Genomic DNA, 20608 nt, shown 5'->3' with positions numbered 1-20608 from the left:
AGTGACGCGCATGAATGGATTAACGAGATTCCCACTGTCCCTGTCTACTATCCAGCGAAACCACAGCCAAGGGAACGGGCTTGGCGGAATCAGCGGGGAAAGAAGACCCTGTTGAGCTTGACTCTAGTCCGACTTTGTGAAATGACTTGAGAGGTGTAGGATAAGTGGGAGCCGGAAACGGCGACGGTGAAATACCACTACTTTTAACGTTATTTTACTTATTCCGTGAATCTGAGGCTGGGCCTCGCCTCTTTTTGACTCCACGCCACGGCGCCGATCCGGCGGAAGACATTGTCGTGGGGAGTTTGGCTGGGGCACATCTGTTAAAAGATAACGCAGTGTCCTAAGATTAGCTCAACGATAAAAGAAATCTCGTTTGGAAAAAAAGGGTAAAAGATCGTTTGATTCTGATATCCAGTACGAATACGAACAGTGAAATCGTGGCCTATCGATCCTTTAGACCTTCGGATTTGAAGCTAGAGGTGTCGTAAAAGTTACCACAGGGATAATCGCTTGTGGCAGCCAAGCCGCTCATAGCGACGTTGCTTTTGATCCTTCGATGTCGGATCTTCCTATCTTTGTGAAGCAGAATTAACCAAGTTTTGGATTGTTCACAAAACAATAGGGAACGTGAGCTGGGTTTAGACCGCCGTGAGACAGGTTAGTTTTACCTCATCGATGACCGCGCCGCGATGGTAATTCAACCTAGTACGAGAGGAACCGCTGATTCGCACAATTGGTCATCGCGCTTGGTTGAAAAGCCGCTGGCGCCGGTTACCGTGGCGCTGGATTATGACTGAACGCCTAAGTCAGAATCCGCCAGAAGCGACGCCCGTGTCCGGCGCCCGCTGCCGACCGCGCAGAGGCCCTCCGGCCCCCAGAGGCACGTGCCGTTGGCCAAGCCCCCGCGGCGGACGAGCCGCGCGGGCCGCCTTTAAGTACTATTCCCACCGGGCGTCGGGCAGAATCCTTTGCAGACGACTTAAATACGCGACGGGGTATTGTAAGTGGCAGAGTGGCCTTGCTGCCACGATCCACTGAGATTCAGCCCTTTGTCGCTCCGATTCGTCCCTCCCCCTCCGCCTCATCTCCTCTCTGCCCCACGAGGTTCCGACGCCCCCCCCCCCCCTTACCCTCCCGTCCCTTAACGTACGAGGAGGCCCCTTCCGAGGATGCCCCCCATCACTTTCAGTGCAGCAAGTCTTGAAACATTAAAGGTCAAGCGCCCCGCTTGCCCCCGACACGCCCGTGGCAGCGCCCCGCGCCCCCCGTTACCCCATTTTTGTTGCTCCCCGAAGGTCCAATATTTTCTGTTTGTTGAGACCCAATTGTGTGCATGAATTCTGCTAATGAAGGGGACGTCAACTCAACTGCATGAGAATGTCCCACGTGAAGCTTGGCATTTATACTTGGGACTTGAGATAGTGGGCCGCACCATCAGACCTGGTTGGTCATCACATGGGCCGGTAGGCCTTCAAGGCACACGGGCGTCTCGTGAAGTGCCCAGTGGGACTGATTGTGCGTGGTGCATGTGGAGCGCACTAAAGCAGGCTGCACATGGGGCGGTGACCAAGGGCTGCGTGCATGGAGCTTCAGCCATGCATCCAAGAGACTTGGAGAGGGACAACCTGCCTTGTGAATTGGGATATATAGTTTTGATCGCAAACCTAATTTTATTTAGGCTTCATATGTGTAATAATATGCTATGACAATCTCACGCATCAATTAGAATTCATCACCAATTTTACAAGGAAGAAGCCAAAAATCCCATAGTTGGATATCTCTTGGCACAAATGAATAGACCCACAGGAATGAATTAATATCATTATCTGATTGCTTAGATGCAAGTCACACCTTTACAATTCGGGTTAAGGCAGAGGCACGATATGATCAGCTTTACAAAAATTATTGAGCCATATGCAATTGTAAATACTAAATATTATATCATGATGTTGTTACATACATTGAATTAATTTTGCTTAAAAAAATTGATATATTAAAGTAATTTTCGCCAACAACCTATCTCATTAATATCATTATCTGATTGCTTAGATGCAAGTCACACCTTTACAATTTGGGTTAAGGCGGCAGAGAGCACGATATCACCTTTACAAAAATTGAACCATATGCAAGTGTAAATACATTATATTATATCATGATGTTACATGAAATTAATTTTTCTTAAAAAAAATTGATATATTAAAGTAATTTTGGCCAACAAGCTCAAAAGCTCAAAGGAAATATGTGGAGAAGCAAGTTAAGCTCGGAAAAATATATAAAGATATGGTACCGGTGAGAGTTGAACCCAAGATGCAAAAGACATATCAATGATGCATTGCCACTCCATCCACTTTCTTTTCTTATGCAATTCATGGTTTTTAATTGATTATATACATTAACTAAAATAATATGAAATGAAGTACTAATAAATACTCATATCTATTGTTTCTCATCAAGGGAACATACCCTCAAATGGAAATCTTTCAAAAGAATTTCTACCATTAAAAAATTAGGGTTAGAAATTAAGATATCTCAAAAAAATGTAAAAATTGAGTAAAAATAAAATGTTTTTGGGGTCGAAATTTGCCTAAACCGCCTTCGGCAGTTTCCCTACGCGTAGAGCTCGAAAAATTACATGGAATCAAAAAAAAAATCACCTCAATCGGACATCGGATGAGGAAGTTATCCCCTTTCAAAGTTTTTAATCCATGCCATTGCCACAAGACCGGGCCTAGTGTTGGCGCGCGCCTAGGAAAACGTCATCGTTTTGTTGACAGCCCAATCCATCGATTTTTTTTTCAATTTGGGGCTTTAAGATTGTTCTCACTCTCGTTCTCCCTCCCTACCTGATTCTCTATTCGAGATTGGTCATAAACCCTCGCCACAGCAGAGAAAAGAAAACGCAATCCCTCTCTCTCTCTCTCTCTCTCTCTCTAACGCAATCCATGGATCTCCTTGGTCTGGGCAGGTGAGATTTCTTCTTATTTTCATAATCAGTTCATTACGATTTCATCTCTTACTTTTGTCAATCTTTATTCGTGTAAGACTACTGATCCATACATTTTCTTCCTATTGTGCTGCTCTTGGTTTCTTTTCTTTTTTTTTGTTCACTTGAGTTGTTCACCAGCGTTGTTGTGGGTAATATCTGGTGATTTAGTACATTGTATATTCAGCGTTGCTTTCCCTTGGGCTAGTGTTTGTGAAAATCGTGCAAAACAAGTTGGTGCATAAACATGCGGGCTCAAAGTTACAACTGAGATTACAGGAAAAGGTGCTTTCTTATCCCTATTATTTCCAAAAGGTTTTATTGGACTGCCAACCCCAATTGGTTTTTCTCTGCGTAAGAAGTGAGACATGGCATTTAGGCTCCAATTTTTTTTGTGGACAGTAATATGTTTGAGGAAATAATGTCTTCTGTTTGATTGCAATTAAATGGGGGGTATATCTGAAAATGTTTTAATCTGTAGCAAATTCATGATTTACTATTTATCGTTGAATATGACAGAAAATTACACAAAAGAGGGTGATGGTTATTGCTGGTGAAACAAAAATTTCTATTTGTTTTAAATTTCTATCTCTCTTTCTTCCCTATTTTCTCAGTTCTTTTAAATTTCTTTTTGTATTTCAAATTCCCCTATTTTGTGCTTCGCTTGGCTGCTTCAGTTTGTTTGTAGCCTATAGTTTTGCTTGTCTGTGGTAATTAGGATTTCTAAAAGTTGTTTCTCTATCAGCAAGGTAGTTTAATTAAAAGCAAGCCTTCAGCCCTGCTCCATCTACTGTGGGTCACTTATCAGGAGGCCTTTGGCTGTCGGCCCTGCTACTTTTGAAGTAAATACTTACTCGTTTATGATTTATGGTGATTGTTAAATTTTGCTGATGCCTTTGTTAGTTAGAATGTTAAATATGTCATGATTGTTGAACCAATAAGAAAGAATGTCTTGTTAAATATGTCCCAGAACAATTAAACATGTTAGGATTATCTCTACAATTTGGAATGAATGACACATATTTTTTTACATTTGATTGTAGATGGTCGCAAAACAATTTATTTTTGAAGCTATTGATGACGCCATCGAAGGTAGATTACACCTTTCATAAATATGTTCAAGGTGTTACTCTTTGGCCTTTCTCATCTCAAGGTATGTCTCTTTCACATTGCTGTTTTTCTTTTTTGATAGTCCTGTTGTAATTATATACTGCCTCCCACGTGCACTGCATCTGCGATTCCATCCAGATGGGAGCTGTTTTCCAATTTCCCCTTCCAATTGCACGTAATCTTAATTTGGAACAATGAGATGTACAAAATGACTTAGGGATGATCAACTCAAAAGCACATTTCATTATAAACTCAATGCAGCATTCAGCTTCATTTAATAAAAGAATGACTTCTATTGCTTTAAATGGATTTCTAATTAATTCACTTTTGCCAACAATTCTTTTCTTCTTATACATTTTATGTTGCTTTCATTAAATTAATGGAGATGATCATTAATTAGCATGGAAATAATCTTGGAAGCTTACTATACTTGACAGCTTCAAGACTAGACTAACTTAACTATTTGCAGAGTCCTAGTAAACAAGCCTTCAGATAACTATTTGCAGAGTCGTATTGGAAAGAGTTATTCACAACTTTACTTTTGCTAAAATGTGACTAATGGCACAAATTGATGAGTAAGAAATCTAAATTCCATTTAACTGGGAATTTAAAAGGAAATGTGAAGGGACTGGTTGTCCTCCTTGTGTTTGATTAAATTGTGACCTGTAGAGAGGGAAAATAAAAACAAAGTAAAATGTTCTCTTTAGTGCGGGTAAGGGGGTCAAGTTGAAGGATTTAGTAAAATTTAAGAAAGGGTTATAATTGAGAAGTAAACACAATATTATAAATTATTACTCCTTCATTACTCTTGATTATGGGGTTTACACGTTGGACAAAGTTTTTGTTCTTGATGGGAGGTTATTTGCGTGAAGGTGGTGCGTGAGAATGGTGAGTGCCCCTAGGGTCCTTTCCTTCAAAAGTAAGTAACTCAATTATAGGAAGAAATTGAGTCATACCTCAAATATTAGGTATTGGCAACAACCTTCTTTATCCACAAGAGTAGGTTGATTCACCGACACAAATTGTGCCACAATTGACTGCATTTGCACAGGTGTGGACTGAGAACCTCTGTTTCTCAACAGTCCTCTATGACACTTCTTGCAAATTCCTCATTTGCTCCTCCAATTCCCCAATTCTGACCATCCACAGCTGATCTAGTCAGATTGCGATCCTCAAGAAACAATTAGCCCGCTGAGATTACAAGGTAACTGCTGAGATTTTATAGTTCTATCACTATAACAATCTCTAGCAATATCAGTTAAAACAGAGTTAGTAATTGCTACTGTATATCTGGAAACAACTATACTCATCTACATTACCCACATTGCTTCCTATCTTTATTCCTATACCTCCTTTCTACAGTATGTAATACCTTTACACTGAGCGCAATCTGCACACTGTTACAACACTGTTACACTTAAACACATCTGAGTGCATGCCAAGCCAATAAAAATGATTCTGCAACCTCAAATAAGTGTTGTGAATACCTGAATGGCCTCCAATTGCACTATTGTGATACCGAGCAAATAAATTCTGTCTTAAATACAGTTGTGCCCTCGTACAATCTGCCATCATGATATGACAACCCTTGTTTCAACTGGAATTTGGGATGAGCTGCCGCACTAAAATTTCAGTTACTAGGATATTAGCTTTATCATATGTCACGTATAGTAGGAGAAAGTTTAGAATTAGACAAGAAGAGCAGTTGTTTTGGAAGGAAAAAAACTGTTAGTTTGTTGAGAAGTTGTTATAGCTGTTCAAATTAGTCAATGACAGTTATCAAGTTATACTCTAAATAGTTGTCATTCATGTAATTGAGATTCATGCGGAAATCAATAAAATCTCAGACTTCTTTCTCTCTAAATTTCTTCTCTCTCTCTCTCTCTCTCTTCTTCCTCCTTTCTGTCTGTAGTCAGTAGAAACCCTTAATTCTAGGTAACTATTATATTTTTGAAATTAAATATATATCTGCAATCTGAACAACCCAGTTCAATAATAACTCTTATCCCATTCTACACCTAATAGAACTCTTGAAATATATATATATACTCTAATCGTCTCTTCTGCTAAACTTTGCTCTCAAAACCTGTTTGTCATCTCCTTTTCCTGCCAAATACTCTCAACAAGTATTTTCATAATCTTTTATTTATTGTTATACGTATATATATAAAATAATCTGATGTGCGCAGATAATTCTTAAATTTTTATTTCTCAATTCATCACCTTTGATTATGTTCTCAAAATAAAAATTCTCATTCTTTATTCAATAATTGGTGAATTTATTTTTATTTTCTTTCCTCGATTTGTTACAACTACTCTAGAAATTTATTTTTTTTCTTTGACCATTGGTATTGAATTGGGTTGATTATAATTACTGTGAGATAATAACCTACAATTTAGATATATATATATATATATATATATATATATATATATATATATATATATATATATATTTGTTGGCTTCTCTTCGCACGCATTCCTGTGCGTGTATATATATATATATTAAAAATCATTTTATTTTACTGTTATTTGATATTTCTCTTTAATACTTTGGGTGTGTAGGAGATTCGAATATTCAATCAGTCAATTAAAATTGTCTCTCTTTCATTGAAAATAACTATTGTCTTGGAGGTTCCAGGTGAGTGGTAATTATAGTAGTACATGGTATCGTTTTTGTCCTTTTTAAAATTTCTTAGTATTAAGTTTGTTATTAAATGAAATTTTAAATCAATATTTTAACAGTGATTTTATATGTGATTTTCTAGAGTTTTATTTTATTATTATTATTAAATTTTATCTTGATTTTGATTAAATAATTGATTTTGCCAACTATCTCTGCATTCGACCCATTACAATTCCGGGAACAGGCCTTTAATGTATTTATATTGATTGATATTTGACTATAAAATTTACCGATGTGTTACTGAATTGATTTGAGATTGATTTGATTTTATTGACTCTCTGAAACTATTGAAATACACTATTGGAATTGCATTATCAGTTATTATTTGCTATCTGAAATTTTTTATTGATTTTGATTGATTTGTACAAATTGATTCCCTATTTTGAATTGGTACCTGTGCCCAGTATCTGTTCCTGTTATCTGGCCCCGCCGTGTGGACTATCACGGTATTAGGTTGCATTGTTGAGTCATGCATCATTGCAGTTTATGGTTTGCATTAGTATTATATGCATTGATATCTGTGAAGGAGGAGGAAGGTATCTAATATCTGGTAGCGCGCTTACCATCTGGCCTTTGGTGATGTGGGGTATCATCATCCTGGTGCACTGTACCATAAAATTTTTATTGAATGAATTTCTTTTATATATATGTTTTATGAAATTATTTTATTAATGATTTTGACAGCATGAGCATGATTTTATTGAATAGAAATTTATTGTGAAATTAATCAAGCGTCTGCCTGTTCCTATTCCGTTGTGTACTATAATTATCATTCACTGAGCATCTAGCTCAAACCACGTTTACTCACTCATATCTGCTTCGCTTCAGATCGAGAATTCGCAAATGATCCAAATATTCAGTCCATTTTCTGGAGAGGGACCCCAACTTTGATTTATTCTCATGGTATGCCCGAATTCATGTTTTCTCGGGCTAATAATAATTAGTTTAGTTTATTGAATACAGACTCCGCAGTTTACCTATGGGATATTTATGATGTTTATTCAGCATTTTATTTAATTGAATTTTGTCTATTTTTGGGATTAGTAAGTGACAATATATTCATTTAAGATACTCTTATAAGGCTTACATGATTTAAGAATACTTAAATTATGCGCCGGTCACGATTTAGAATTTTGGGTCGTGACACTTTCCTTCTTCTTTCACTGCCAATTTCTTGCATCAACTCTTCCTCTTATTCATTTTCATTTAATCCCAGTACTTCAACATCATCAAATTCAGGTAGTCTTCCATATTCATAATTGATTTTTGCTCTCTTTTTTTAGCAATGAATTCCTGCATTTTATTCCTTACATCTTCTGGACATTTTGGACACCGAACTACATTTTTGTAACCTCCAGCAAGATGTTGCTTGATTCTATTAATTCCTCCTTTGTAAACTTTCATACAGTATATGCATTGAAGATCATTGGTATTATTTTCACTAACTTGAATCACATGTGCCTATCCTGGGTCCGTTCTTCTACTATTAGCAGAAGATCCAGATGTATTATTCTTATCACCCATTTATAATCTAACAAAAAAATTAGCAAGAATAAAAAATAAATAAATTAACAATTAAATAAATAATTAATAATAACTAATTAATAATGAGGAGAAGGATAAAAAAAAGAAAAAATAAAAAGGGACTGTTGAAAGAAGGAGAGGAGAGGGGAAAAAAAAAAAAGGGACTACTAAAAGAAGAAGGAGATGAGAGGGGAAAAAAAAAAAACATTACGCAGCAGCAGGAAAGAAGAAAAGTGGAGAGGGAGAAAGTAAAAAAGAAAAAGACGTGAGAGAGATCGAACAGAGGAAAGAAGAAGAAGTCGTGAGAGAGAGATATCGGAGCGAGGAAAGAAGAAGAAGAAGAAGAAGATAAGAGAGAGGGTGTACCTCTTCTGTCTCGAAAGGAAGAACCCTGCGATGATCCGTCCCTGTCGTAGTGATGTCGAGGAAGAGACGTGAGGTTGATGCGTCTGCGATGCTAGTAGTTTTGGTATGGGGGCAATGCTGCAACAGCAGGGACATCCAATTGCTTTCATTTCAAAGGCATTTGGACCAAGAAATAAGGGTTTATCTGTCTATGAGAAGGATTTATTGGCTATTACATTTGCTGTTACTAATTGGAGACACTATTTGGAGCAAGGGCAATTTTATATCAAAACATATCATGAGTCTATAAGATTCCTCTTGGAACAAAGGCTACATACTAACTTGTAGCAAAAAGGCATTTCCAAATTATTAAGGTTGGATTACAAGATCTTGTATAGAATAGGGGTGGAGAATTAAGTGGCTGATGCTCACCATAGCAGCCTCAAGATGAGTTCCTTTGAAGCTTTATATGGCTATCACCCTCCTGAAATTCATTTTCCCTTTCCTGATTCCACTTTTGTCCAGGCTGTTACTAATTTACTTCGGGAGAGACAACATATGACAGAAATTATACAAGAGAATTTAACCAAGGCCCAGCATAGAATGAAACAGCAAGCAGATAAGAAAAGAGCAGAAAAAGAGTTCCAGGTTGGAGATTGGGTATATTTGAGGTTGCAGCCCTACAAACAAGTTTCTATTGCAGTTTAGAAGGTCACTCAAGTTATCAGCAAGGTATTATGGGCCATTTCAAATACTCGCTAAAGTGGGTGCAGTGGCTTATAAACTGCAATTACCTACTTCCTCTACTGTTCATCCAATTTTTCATGTTTTCATGTTTCCAATTTTTCATCCAATTTTTCACTCCAATCTTGGACCTTCCAGCTTTACAAGAAGATCGTACTTGGGAAGTGCATCCAGAGAAGCTGTTGCATATTAGAACTATTGAAAGAAATGGGATTTCAATTTTGCAGGGCTTAGTTAAATGGCTGCATTTCAGTGAAGAAGATGCAACTTGGGGGGACCAGTCATTTTTGTAAGCTCAGTTTCTAAAGGGAGGGAAATTGTCACGTATAGGAGGAGAAAGTTTATAAATAGAAAAGAAGAGTAGTTGTTTTGGAGGGAAAAAACTGTTAGTTTGTTGAGAAGTTGTTATAGCTGTTGAAATTAGTCAATGACAGTTATCAAGTAATACTATAAATAGATGTCATTCATGTAATTGAGATTCATTCTGAAATCAATAAAATCTCAGACTTCTTTCTCTCTAAATTTGTTCTCTCTCTTATTCTAATTCTCGTCCCTATCTATCTCTCTCTCTCTTTTATACAAGATTAGATAGGAGAAAAGAAGAGACAGTATTATTACTGATTTACAATTCCAGGACAGTAATACAAGTGTTCTCTATCCCTTTTATACAAGATTCCCTCCAATTCATAACTGCTCTAACAGATTTCCCTCCAATTCCATAACTACTCTTAACTACTTCCAACAGCTGTAACTGCATACAATTTTCCCTCTAAACACTAACAACTATATCAACAGACTTATAACAGATTTTCCTTTCTATTAAAACCTCTAACTCACGTGCCACTTGCCCATTCTTATCCCTATTTCTATACTTCTTCTGTATGTAACATTTTCACTTCTGCCAAGTTGTACTTTATTTTGACTTAAATTTATTTTATCCTAAATTGTAGATTCAAAAAAAAGCCTGTGATAAATTTGACCCAACTTTTATCCCCGGTTCAAAAAGTGGTGTGATGACTATTTCTATATTAAGGTAAGTATCATGTTAGACATTTTTGGAGTTTGGATTCATTGAAATTCTGATTGTTGAAGTTTATTGTAGAAATGCCCCTATCATATGACTGTCCCTACTTAGTCTTTCTTTATTTTGTTTTATTTTATTTTTGTGTGTAATACATTGGGGGTGAGGGAAAATGGAAAATTACAATTAGGTGCTATTTGGATCTGCTCATATGTTTCTCACATTCAAACTGAAATTTACTTTTGTCTAAAATTTCATGATATTTTAGAAAAGAAAATGTTGAAATTGTATGAGGTTCCATTAATGTTTTCTATGTAACTACAAAAAGCCTAGTCTCAACAATGCACAAGCCTAAGTGATTGCTCCGACTAGACCTGCTTTTTAGCTCCCTGTGTTAACCAAGAATAATTTGTGGTTGTTTCTTCTAAAATTTTACTAGATAACTTTTTGTCTGCTTCAGTATTTATTTTCCAAAAATTTGTTTTAACTTGAAATTTGCTTAAAAATGACTCTTTGATTGGTTTCATGTTGATTGTTAATACTATATGCAGCATCAAGGCGAGAGGTGGGGACTTGGAGGAATATTTTTTGATGATCTGAATGAATATATTGATCAAGATATGCTTCTTTCCTTTGCCGCTGGTAATAATTTATCAAGAATTTATTTTTCTTTTTCAAGTTCTAGCGGTTCAAGGATCTCCCTGTGCAAACTTTTTGCTAGATTGCAGAGTGTGCAAATTCTGTGGTACCTGCTTACATTCCCATTATAGAAAAAAGAAAGGATATGCGATTCACTGGTCACCATAAAGCATGGCAACAGTTACGTAGGGGACGCTATGTACAATATAACTTTGTATCATAACTGAATCTGAATATCTTTATTTTTTCTTTAAATCATAAAACTTTCTTCAACATCATGCCTTGAATGCCATTTTGGTTATTTTTTCAATCAAAGGTTTATGATCGGGGCACAACATTTGGGCTGAAGACGGGGTCGAATTGAAAGTATTCTTGTTTCTCTGCCACTAACTGCACCATGGGAATATGACCATGCAAGTTTCCAAGATCATTCTGCATAATAATGCCATATGTAAGATTAAGGAGTGGAAAATTATGAGCTGATGGTGATAAATTGGTTTACTCTTTGGTTTACAGAAACCTGAAGAGGGAAGTGCAGAGTGGAAGTTATTGGATACAAGAATGGATCTAATTTTTCTTCCAAATAAGTATCATGTTTATTGTCCTTCCTTTATTTCAAATTTTCCCTCTTTTTCTATATGCGTTGTTTTCTTTGTTTAGCAAATGTTTTTGTAACTGAAAAAAGAGGTCTGGCATAATAGCTGTAATTTACTACGAAAGTTATTGGAAGATTTGGTTGCAAAACATACTATTTACTTTGGTGCTCATCTTTTGCAATGATCTTTTAAAATATCTGGCAAACGAGTGAATTCATTTTGCTCTGCTGCATTGCATGCTGGATTAGTTACATTCAAGTGAGTGTAGGCCTATCTACTAAGCATGGCTAGGCAAGATGGGTTTAGGTCTGACCAATGATTAGTGGCCTTTTTTCTTTCTTTTTTTTTTTTTTTTTTTCCCAAAACTGTGTACAGTAATTGGATTTATTCTCATAGGAGCTCCTCTTATTATATGAATTATACAACATGATTAATAATCAATATAAATTATATTGAGTTAATTTAACACAATATGATTCATTTAATACAATTATATATGACTTGATATATTTAACACGACTTTTTTTTTAAATATTGGTATGATTTAATATTTTTAATCTTTATAAAATAATGAAATTTATGCATTAATTTTGATTAAAAACATAGAATCTAATATTAAACAAATAAAAAGATATTTTAACATTTACCTAATAAAAATTTTAACAAAAAAATTAAAAAAAAAACCTGTAGAACAATATAATTTTTAATATTGTTATAAAAATTCACAAATTAAATAAGTTTTATTAAACAAAATAAAAATTAACTATAATAAAGTTATAAATTTATAATTTAATAATATAAATTTGTGTGTTAATAATTGAACTATCAAACGAGTTAGTGGGCCATTGAACTATGCATGACGTGAATTATAAAATATATGTACTAATTCGAATTAATAAATTAATTCACTATATGATAAATTATTTGTGTATTATAAATAGTCTACAAGAATATAAATAAATTCAATTCTAACTTAAAATTGCCATTGCCATCCCACATCTTTCCCCCATTTGGTATTAAATCTAAAGTAGTGAATCACTAGATTACGGTACTTATCCTAGTTTTGGCCAATTCAGTAAAATTATTGGGCCAAATATCAGAGTAAGCTTAGAATAATTAGATTCGGATCAGGCTAAGTGGTTTTCCAAGTTGTGAATATCAAGGATATTTGATCAAATATCCTGTCAAAGTCAATGTGCCAATTACGCATGAAATGAAAGAGACTTGCAAGAGAAAAAGTTTATAGCAGCAGAAAAGTGGCACAATTGATTAACTGTTAATACCATACAGGAAAGACCTCTAGCTTAGACTAAAAGGATGTACTGAATTAGATAGCTGAAACTAAACAGGAGAAGTCATATGTCATACACCAAAAGAATGTATCGAATTACAATAATGATCTAATAAGAATTTATCTGTTTATCTGATACATGATACAAGGGGAGGTTAGAAACACTTGAGTATAGCAATGATATTATCCAATGTAGAGAGAGCTTAGACCTATAATTATCAGTAAATTTTATCAGCAACCCAATTGTTATTTTAATTAGCAGCCACAGGCCAGCAAATGATGCAGCAGGCAACTATGTAACAAATAATCCATTACCTCTACGCTCTATCAACCAAAATAAGAACGAGATGAATAACAAATTAATTCACAGCTTTTTTGAGACATGTTCAGACAAAAGCATGTGCGCACAACATTCACAGATTTCCGCTGCAATTAGAATTCCACATCTCAAAGGGAAGGAGCTTCACTAAAAACTCAATGTTGAAACATAATCAGCGCATCAGACCCCGTTATATATCAAATTCCCAGAAAAACAGAATGCCCCTTCAAAAGCTTACAAATTGCATTGATTTAATTCTTATCTAAGGCATCCCCTAACGTTAATCTTCAATTCAAACGTCATAAACCTCTTAATGCTTATCAGATCATTCAAGCAGATTTATAACTCACAAAATTACCGAATGTTGTTGCATATTTTTAACACTTTTCTGTTTCTTGTTACTACCATAATACTTACACAAGATAATCTTCAACCCATGATAACATCTGCTGTCAAAAATTAAGATATCCCTGAAAAAAATATCAAGACATAACTCGACACTGAAGCTATGTCCATCTATAAGTCTATTACAGTGTCCATAGCGCCCCACCAAGAGGAAAGGACTGCTAACCAGTATTAGCTAGCAGAGTCAAAAAGTTCTGGTAGTGATCAAATGGTTTCCCGCCAATCATTGACATTACTGGCTGGCCAATCAAGGAACTTGTAGCCCTCAAGTGAGGATGGTAGATAGGTCTGAGTTGACGAAGGATTATCAGGAGTGTAGATGTAGCCCTTCCCATACGCAAGCTCTTTCATTACCTTAGTAGGTGCATTTCTCAAATGAAGCGGCACTCCCTCATTTTGTCCAGTGGATTCTCTAACAACCTTTTGTACAGTCTCTATTGCTTGATATACAGCAATGGATTTTGGAGCCAAAGCCAGGTAAGCCACGCACTGAGCGAGAATCACATTGCATTCAGGCATGCCCAAGAAATGGCAAGCTTGGTAGCAAGCAACAGCCTGGTTAAGGGCCAAGGGATCAGGCAATCCAACATCCTCACTTGCAAACCTAATCAAACGCCTAGCTATATAGAGTGGTTGTTCACCTCCTTCTAACATTCGCGCCAACCAATAAATGGATGCATCTGCATCACTTCCTCTCATAGACTTGTGAAGTGCACTGATCAGATTATAGTGCTCTTCCCCTGCTTTATCATAAGCAAGATGCTTGAATTGAAATGTCTCCTTAGCATCATCCAAAACATTGGCCACCTAAGAGAATTTATCATTGGGATTTGTTCGGGCAGATGCAGTGATAGCAGAGATTTCTAAGGCGTTCAATGCAACGCGTGTGTCACGCTGGGACAGTTTTGACAACCAGAAACAGCCCCTAGACGTGCGGCACTTGCTCCTCCCCACAAGTCAGCCTGCAATTTCAGTCCCAAAGACCCAAACGGCAACCTTCCCAATCACAAGGAACCAACCGAAACTCATGCAAGCAACAAGAAAAATAAACGCAACAATAATTCATGCAAACATCAACACGCAAAGAAAGGTAGAAATGAGAGATGCGGGCTGTTGAAGGAGACTACTTCTTGTATTCATTTCTTTACAATTGCAAAAGCTACAAATGCTCTCAATTTACAAGTAAAGAAGTGAAAATTATCTGTACAAGAAACAAGGGGACAAAGCCATTTTATACTCTGCAGTGGGCGGCTCCTAATGATGGCCAACAAGTGGCTCTCTTTGAACAAATTTGAAATGCACTAATCCAAGGCTCATTGGGCGGCAGAATGGAGTTAGTGGACATGAGGATGGAGCAGCAAATGACACCTAGCTGGTCCATAGGCGGGAGAAAATAAGGATCATGTGATTGGGCGGCAAGTGCCCGGGTCCCACCAGCTGGACCTCCAATTGGGCGGGACTAAATCCCTCTTCAGGTTCACGTTGCATGAAATGGCTGATCATGCAAATTGGTTCCAAAATCCCACCTGCCGAAGTGTCTTCATGCCACTTAACAATCCCATGCAGCTTCACACTTGTCAAGGCCATGCTGGGCCATTATAAATCCCATTTTCACGTTACGCATGTCCCATGCGCAAAAGAAGTGGACATCCACTTAAGCGCTGCATGTGCTGGTCATGAGACCCATTAGTGCGCCACAAATTCTCAACCTGCACCCATATTAAATGCCTCACGTAAATATCTAATGGCCCATGCAATATTCACGTCCCAAATAAATGAGAACAGCCCATATGTTGAATTCATTCGGACAGCCACACGCAGAAAATTTTTGGACAATTGCGGGAGCAATTTCTTTGGGGTGACACGTGCATCCCCATCACAATTTTCAGATATAAATCGAATAGCATCCTCAGTCACTTCAACTCTCACCCCTAAGCTTTGTGTCAGTCCCCTGCAGGAATGATTAATTGCTAGGTTGAGAATTGTTTGAATATGTTGAGGCTTTAGAGGGCAAAGGGTAAGAAGTCTACAGCGCAAGAGCAGAGGCGTAATCAAATGGAAGGATGGGTTCTCCGTGGTGGCACCTATAAACACAATGCTACCATCTTCGATAACAGGCAAGAAAGAATCCTGTTGGGACTTGTTAAACCTATGAATCTCATCGACAAACAACACAGTTCTTTTCTCATTCTTCACTTTCAACTTCCTTGCATATTCAACAGCATCCCTCACATCCTTAACCCCACAAGTGACTGCCGAGAAAAAAACAAACCGATAGGAAGAGGCCTGATCCTGGGAAAAGGAATTCACAATTGCTTTAGCAATGGAGGTCTTACCTGTCCCAGGTGGGCCCCAAAGAATAATGGAAGGGAGGCGATTGCAATCTATGGCGGAGCGGAGGATAGAGTTCTGAGCCAGAAGGTGATCTTGGCCGACGACGTCGTCAATGGAGCGAGGGCGCATTCGTTCTGATAAGGGCTCATGGGGAGGATGGTGCTTGCTGTGGTGGATAGCGGGAGAGCACGAATTAGTGGCTGATGATGCCAATAATTTGGGCCGCTTAGAACGAAGAGGGATGGGTTCATCCTCTGGTTAATCAGTGGGTGGTGGGGTGCAAGGGGAACTGGAGGAGGAGTTGGGTTTCGATTGCAAGTGGAAGAAGCGATCTAACTTTGGCTGGAGCGAAGAAGGGGTTGGGTTTGAGGGTGGCTTGGGATTAGCGTCACAAGATTTATGGGAGAGAATCCACTCGGTAGCTTTGAGGGTGGATTTGCCGCCCGTAGCCGCCAGAGCTTGGGCAGCCAATTCGCTTGGAAAACCCATGCTTAGCAGCTGCTCCATCTCCATCTCTTTTTCGCAGTACCTTAACTTTCTGCAAAAAGACGGCTAGAGAGTCCCAACCTATAAGATGGAGATGTACCGGTTGCAGCTTGCCACACTCCACTCTTTATTTTTTTTTTTAATTTATTTTTGGGTACGGCTGGATCTTATGGAAAATCCTTTGCAAATGAATTCAAACAGGTACATTTTTTTTACCAAATTCAAATCAGATCCATTTAATCTTTTTGCCTTAATAAACTTAGAACTTTACAGTTAGTTCATTTTGTATTTTTTTTTTCATAATTTCATCGGTCATTCATGAATTATAACCTTTATAACTCTATCATTCTCATCCTTAATTTATCACTTAAAATCCTCTCAAATTAATAGCGTATTGAAACTTTATTAATTATTTTAACTGATTGCTCTAATAACAAGATACAACGATCTTGTTATTACCAATAACTAGAATTTTTAATATTTTTCAAATAAAAAGATAATTCTCTTTTTTCCCTCTCTTTCTCCCTCGTCTCTTTCTTCATAATCTCTTTTTCTCACAATTGTCTATCATTATATGTCCACCTCATCTATCTCTCTCTCTCCTTCCCCTTCTTCTTTCACTCTCTTTCCACCCATTCTCTTTCTCTCTCTCTCTCTCTCTCTCACACAACTACAATACTCATAATAGTATTACAAATATCAATTACTCCTCCTCCCTCTTCCCCATCTTGTCTCTCCATTTTTTTCTTACCACATCGCTCTATATTTGTCTATCTCTTTCTCACCACTTTCCTCTTCCTTTCCTCCTCTCTCTAAAACCTTTCATTAGCAAGCTCATTAAAGTTATAGTAATGGCAAGGATCAAGAGGAGGGAAGAGCTTGATTTTTAGTCATCAACCTTATGGACTCAAACCTTCTCTCTTGCTTTTGGGGAAATTCATGGTGAGCCACCATCATTTGATAAACCAGCAACGCAACGAATGGGCATCAAAATTGGCAGTTCAAGCATCATTGATAGCAAGCTTCTTGATATGATCCTGATCTAACCACAAGGAGTTAGGTTAAAGGCATTAAGATCCTAAACCAAATGGCTTTCGATTGGCACGCCCTCCACATTGCTTTATTTGTTGGCCAAAGTAAAAAGGTTAATGATGTAACAACCTAATCTGGGATCGCTAATAGTGCTAAGGGAACAAGTAAGCGATGAGCTACCATAATCCATAGCAAGCTTGAAAATTTTCATTTCATAAACATTGGTGTGGCCCATTTTAATCATAAAAACATTTTTAAACATAAATAACTTCATTTATTTCATAAAAATATTTGAATTACAAGCACAATAAACCTTTATACAATTACATGTCGTAAAAGGAGTTCCATAAATCTTACTTATACTTCTTTAAAACATAATGAGGCATTAGCCTCTAGAACTCATGGCCCGTGTGTGCTAGACCATATCTTCAACTCTTATCAAAAGAGAGGATGGAGAAAGGGTGTGAGCTTGCGGCTTAGTGAATGAAAGTCTACTTAACGTGCATCATGATGAAGATAATGAAGAGAATATGGGCTTAAAGCCAAGCCATTTGTATGTTAGGCTCATAACCAGGTTAAGGGCAAAATTGTTCGTATTGTTAAAATAGGAGGAAGCTTCCAATACATGAGAACCACCATAGAAGGCGTATGGGAGGCTTGGTGCTATCCATGGGCAAACTAGGCATGTACCTATTCCTTGTCCAAGGGAGAAGTTAATTTATCCTTTCCTAAATTTTAGCCTAAATTTTAGGAAGAGATAAGCTACAAATCCCAATTATTTAAGGAGAAGGTTTTCTCATCTTTATCATTCCTAGGTGGCATCCAAGCTTCCATTGGCTACCAAGAAGATGTTTTCGTACTACTACTATGTTTCCTAGTTTACTTATGTTTTCAGTTTTCTTAGTTCTAATTGGTTTACATAACTATTTTTCATATTAGGATTTGGTTTTCTTGTAAAGGCTATAAATAGGCCTAAACTCTCATTATTTTTAGTTGTTGAATTTTATTATTAATCTTCCAATAAAGCATTAAGCTTTGTTTTATACACTCATCTCTTTCATTAAAGAGTGGCGTGTAAAGGTCTTATCTCCTTCTTGGAGTGGCAACAACTTCGATTGTTCTCTCTTTGTAATACTTGCTTATTAACTATTGAATAGTCAAAATCCTTGCTTGTTTCCTTGGTGGCATGCAACTTATCCAAGAAGGCTTGCAAGTTGTTTTCTTCTTTCTAGTCATTTAGACCTGCCTAGCCCAAGTTATGGCCAAATGAACAAACACTATTTATTTGATTATTTTTATACAGGTTAGATTGCCTAATCCGGATTTGGTCAATTTGTTCATTAGGTTTTAGTCACTTTTTGGGCATGATTCCTAAATGAAAAATGTGTCATTTTGTGTCTAGTTTCATTCTCAATTGGCCTCACACCAATTGGGCTTGTAACTTTTCAGTTTTGGTCCCTAAAAGGGACCTTGGGCAGCATGACCCTAATCACTCTGAATTTAAACTTAATTCTAACACTTCCAACATACTACAATTGGTCATACATGACCATTTTTCAGCTCAAACAAGGTCAAACACACCATTTGACCAATTCTCAAAATTTTGTCTCCCAAACCCTAGGTCCAAAACCCTAACTTCCATATTTAGTTCATTTATTGAATTATAAATGCATATTTAGTTCTCATACACTCAATCACACTTAACTAATTCATAATTTGCATCAAAATCATCCATTCTCAAACCTAAACCCTTGCTGGCTGAATTTCTATTTGGTCCTCCAAAGATGTTTTCTTTTAATTTTTAAGTTGAGTTCTAGGTTAGTTAAGCTACAAACACAACTAATAAACTAAAATTTTCAAATTAGATTGCTTACCTTCACTTTGAAGTTCACTCCTCCAATTTCTTCTCTTTTTCCTTCTTTCTTTCTTGCTCAATAGTTGAACTAAAGTGCTAGAACAAGGTTTAGTTTAATAGATTGGGAAAATTATGGCCAAAGTGAGGGTTTTGAGAAGCTTTAATCAAGCTTCTATGGAGGTTTAGTGAATGAAGGGAGCGAGAGTGAAGGTGGACGTCCAAAGGAAGAAGAAAGGAAATAATTTTATTTCTTTTGAATTTTCAACTTTATTAATTCATAATTATCCCACAATTTCAGTTTTTAAATATTAGAATTTATTGCATCATGCTTATGTCATGCATGATGTCATAAACTTTTTGATTTTTTTGGATTTTTCATTTCTTTTTCATTTCTTTTCTATTTACTTCTTTAATTTAATTCTTGATCCCGAAATTTTTTTTTCTCTAATTTTATTGGACATTCAGGTCAGGAGTCAGCTCTAGGGGTCAATTGACTAAATTGCCCCTCACTGGTTCGTCCCGATTTGCAAATAATTTAATATTTCTTTTAGATTCCTGACCTAATTATTTTACCAACTTAACAATTATTTTTCGTGATTTTCTCTTTTCCACTGTGTTTGCAATAGTCCTAAGGACCGCAGCATCACATTTTACAGTTCGAAATTTGAGTTTAAATCAACTTCGCAATCATTCTCCAGAAGGTCACCCATCGCTGTGACTCTCTGCGCATTTAACTTCTTGTGTTCTGTTTTTCTTATTTATACTTAACTATTTAACAATTACTAATTATTTGTGTTTAGGGCTTATCTAATTGTCTTAGATGTGGTTCTAATCCCTTTAATTGTTTGGACCAACACTGGTCACCGTAATAGTGAAATATACCAGGTTATGCAAATAGGGGTATTACAATTTTGCTCCCCTTAAAATAAATTTCGTCTCGAAATTTTTACCTGGTATCAGTCTCTAAACAGCTGTGGCTGCTGTCTTCTCATGTCCTCCTCTTGTTCTCAAGTAGCCTCCTAGCCTGAATGATGGTTCCACAGCACTTTCACTAACGGTATTTGCTTGTTCCGTAGCTGCTTCACCTTATAAGCCAAAATCTCTATGGGTTCTTTCTCATATATGAGGTCTGGATTTACTTCAATTTCTTCAACTGGTAGTACATGAGATGGGTTTGATCGATACCTCCTCAACATAGACACATGGAAGACATTATGCATCTTTTCTAACTCTGG

The 20608-nt window shown here is 36.8% G+C and overlaps 1 long non-coding RNA gene and 2 pseudogenes across 7 annotated transcripts; 1 reads left to right on the top strand and 2 right to left on the bottom strand.

Annotated features, from left to right (window-relative positions):
• Positions 1-1243: 1243 nt before the first annotated feature.
• On the top strand, positions 1244-11565 carry LOC110632697 (uncharacterized). Of its 7 annotated transcripts, none has more exons than XR_009151455.1 (7): positions 1244-2968; positions 3128-3271; positions 3732-3828; positions 4030-4139; positions 10346-10428; positions 10968-11235; positions 11372-11565. It is a non-coding gene; the product is annotated as an uncharacterized LOC110632697 (long non-coding RNA). The 7 variants fall into 7 exon arrangements; XR_009151458.1 differs by lacking the exon at positions 11372-11565 and having other exon boundaries at positions 10968-11058; positions 11138-11328; XR_009151460.1 differs by lacking the exon at positions 11372-11565 and having other exon boundaries at positions 4030-4078; positions 10968-11328.
• Positions 11566-13870: 2305 nt separating this feature from the next.
• On the bottom strand, positions 13871-15253 carry LOC131169070 (uncharacterized; annotated as a pseudogene).
• LOC110632690 (uncharacterized) lies at positions 14610-16589 on the bottom strand (annotated as a pseudogene).
• Positions 16590-20608: the final 4019 nt, after the last annotated feature.

This window comes from Hevea brasiliensis, chromosome 9 (genome assembly GCF_030052815.1).
Source record: "Hevea brasiliensis isolate MT/VB/25A 57/8 chromosome 9, ASM3005281v1, whole genome shotgun sequence".
Lineage (NCBI taxonomy): Eukaryota > Viridiplantae > Streptophyta > Magnoliopsida > Malpighiales > Euphorbiaceae > Hevea > Hevea brasiliensis.
The sequence above is the reverse complement of the archived record's forward strand: the minus strand, read 5'-3'. Positions and strand labels throughout refer to the sequence as shown.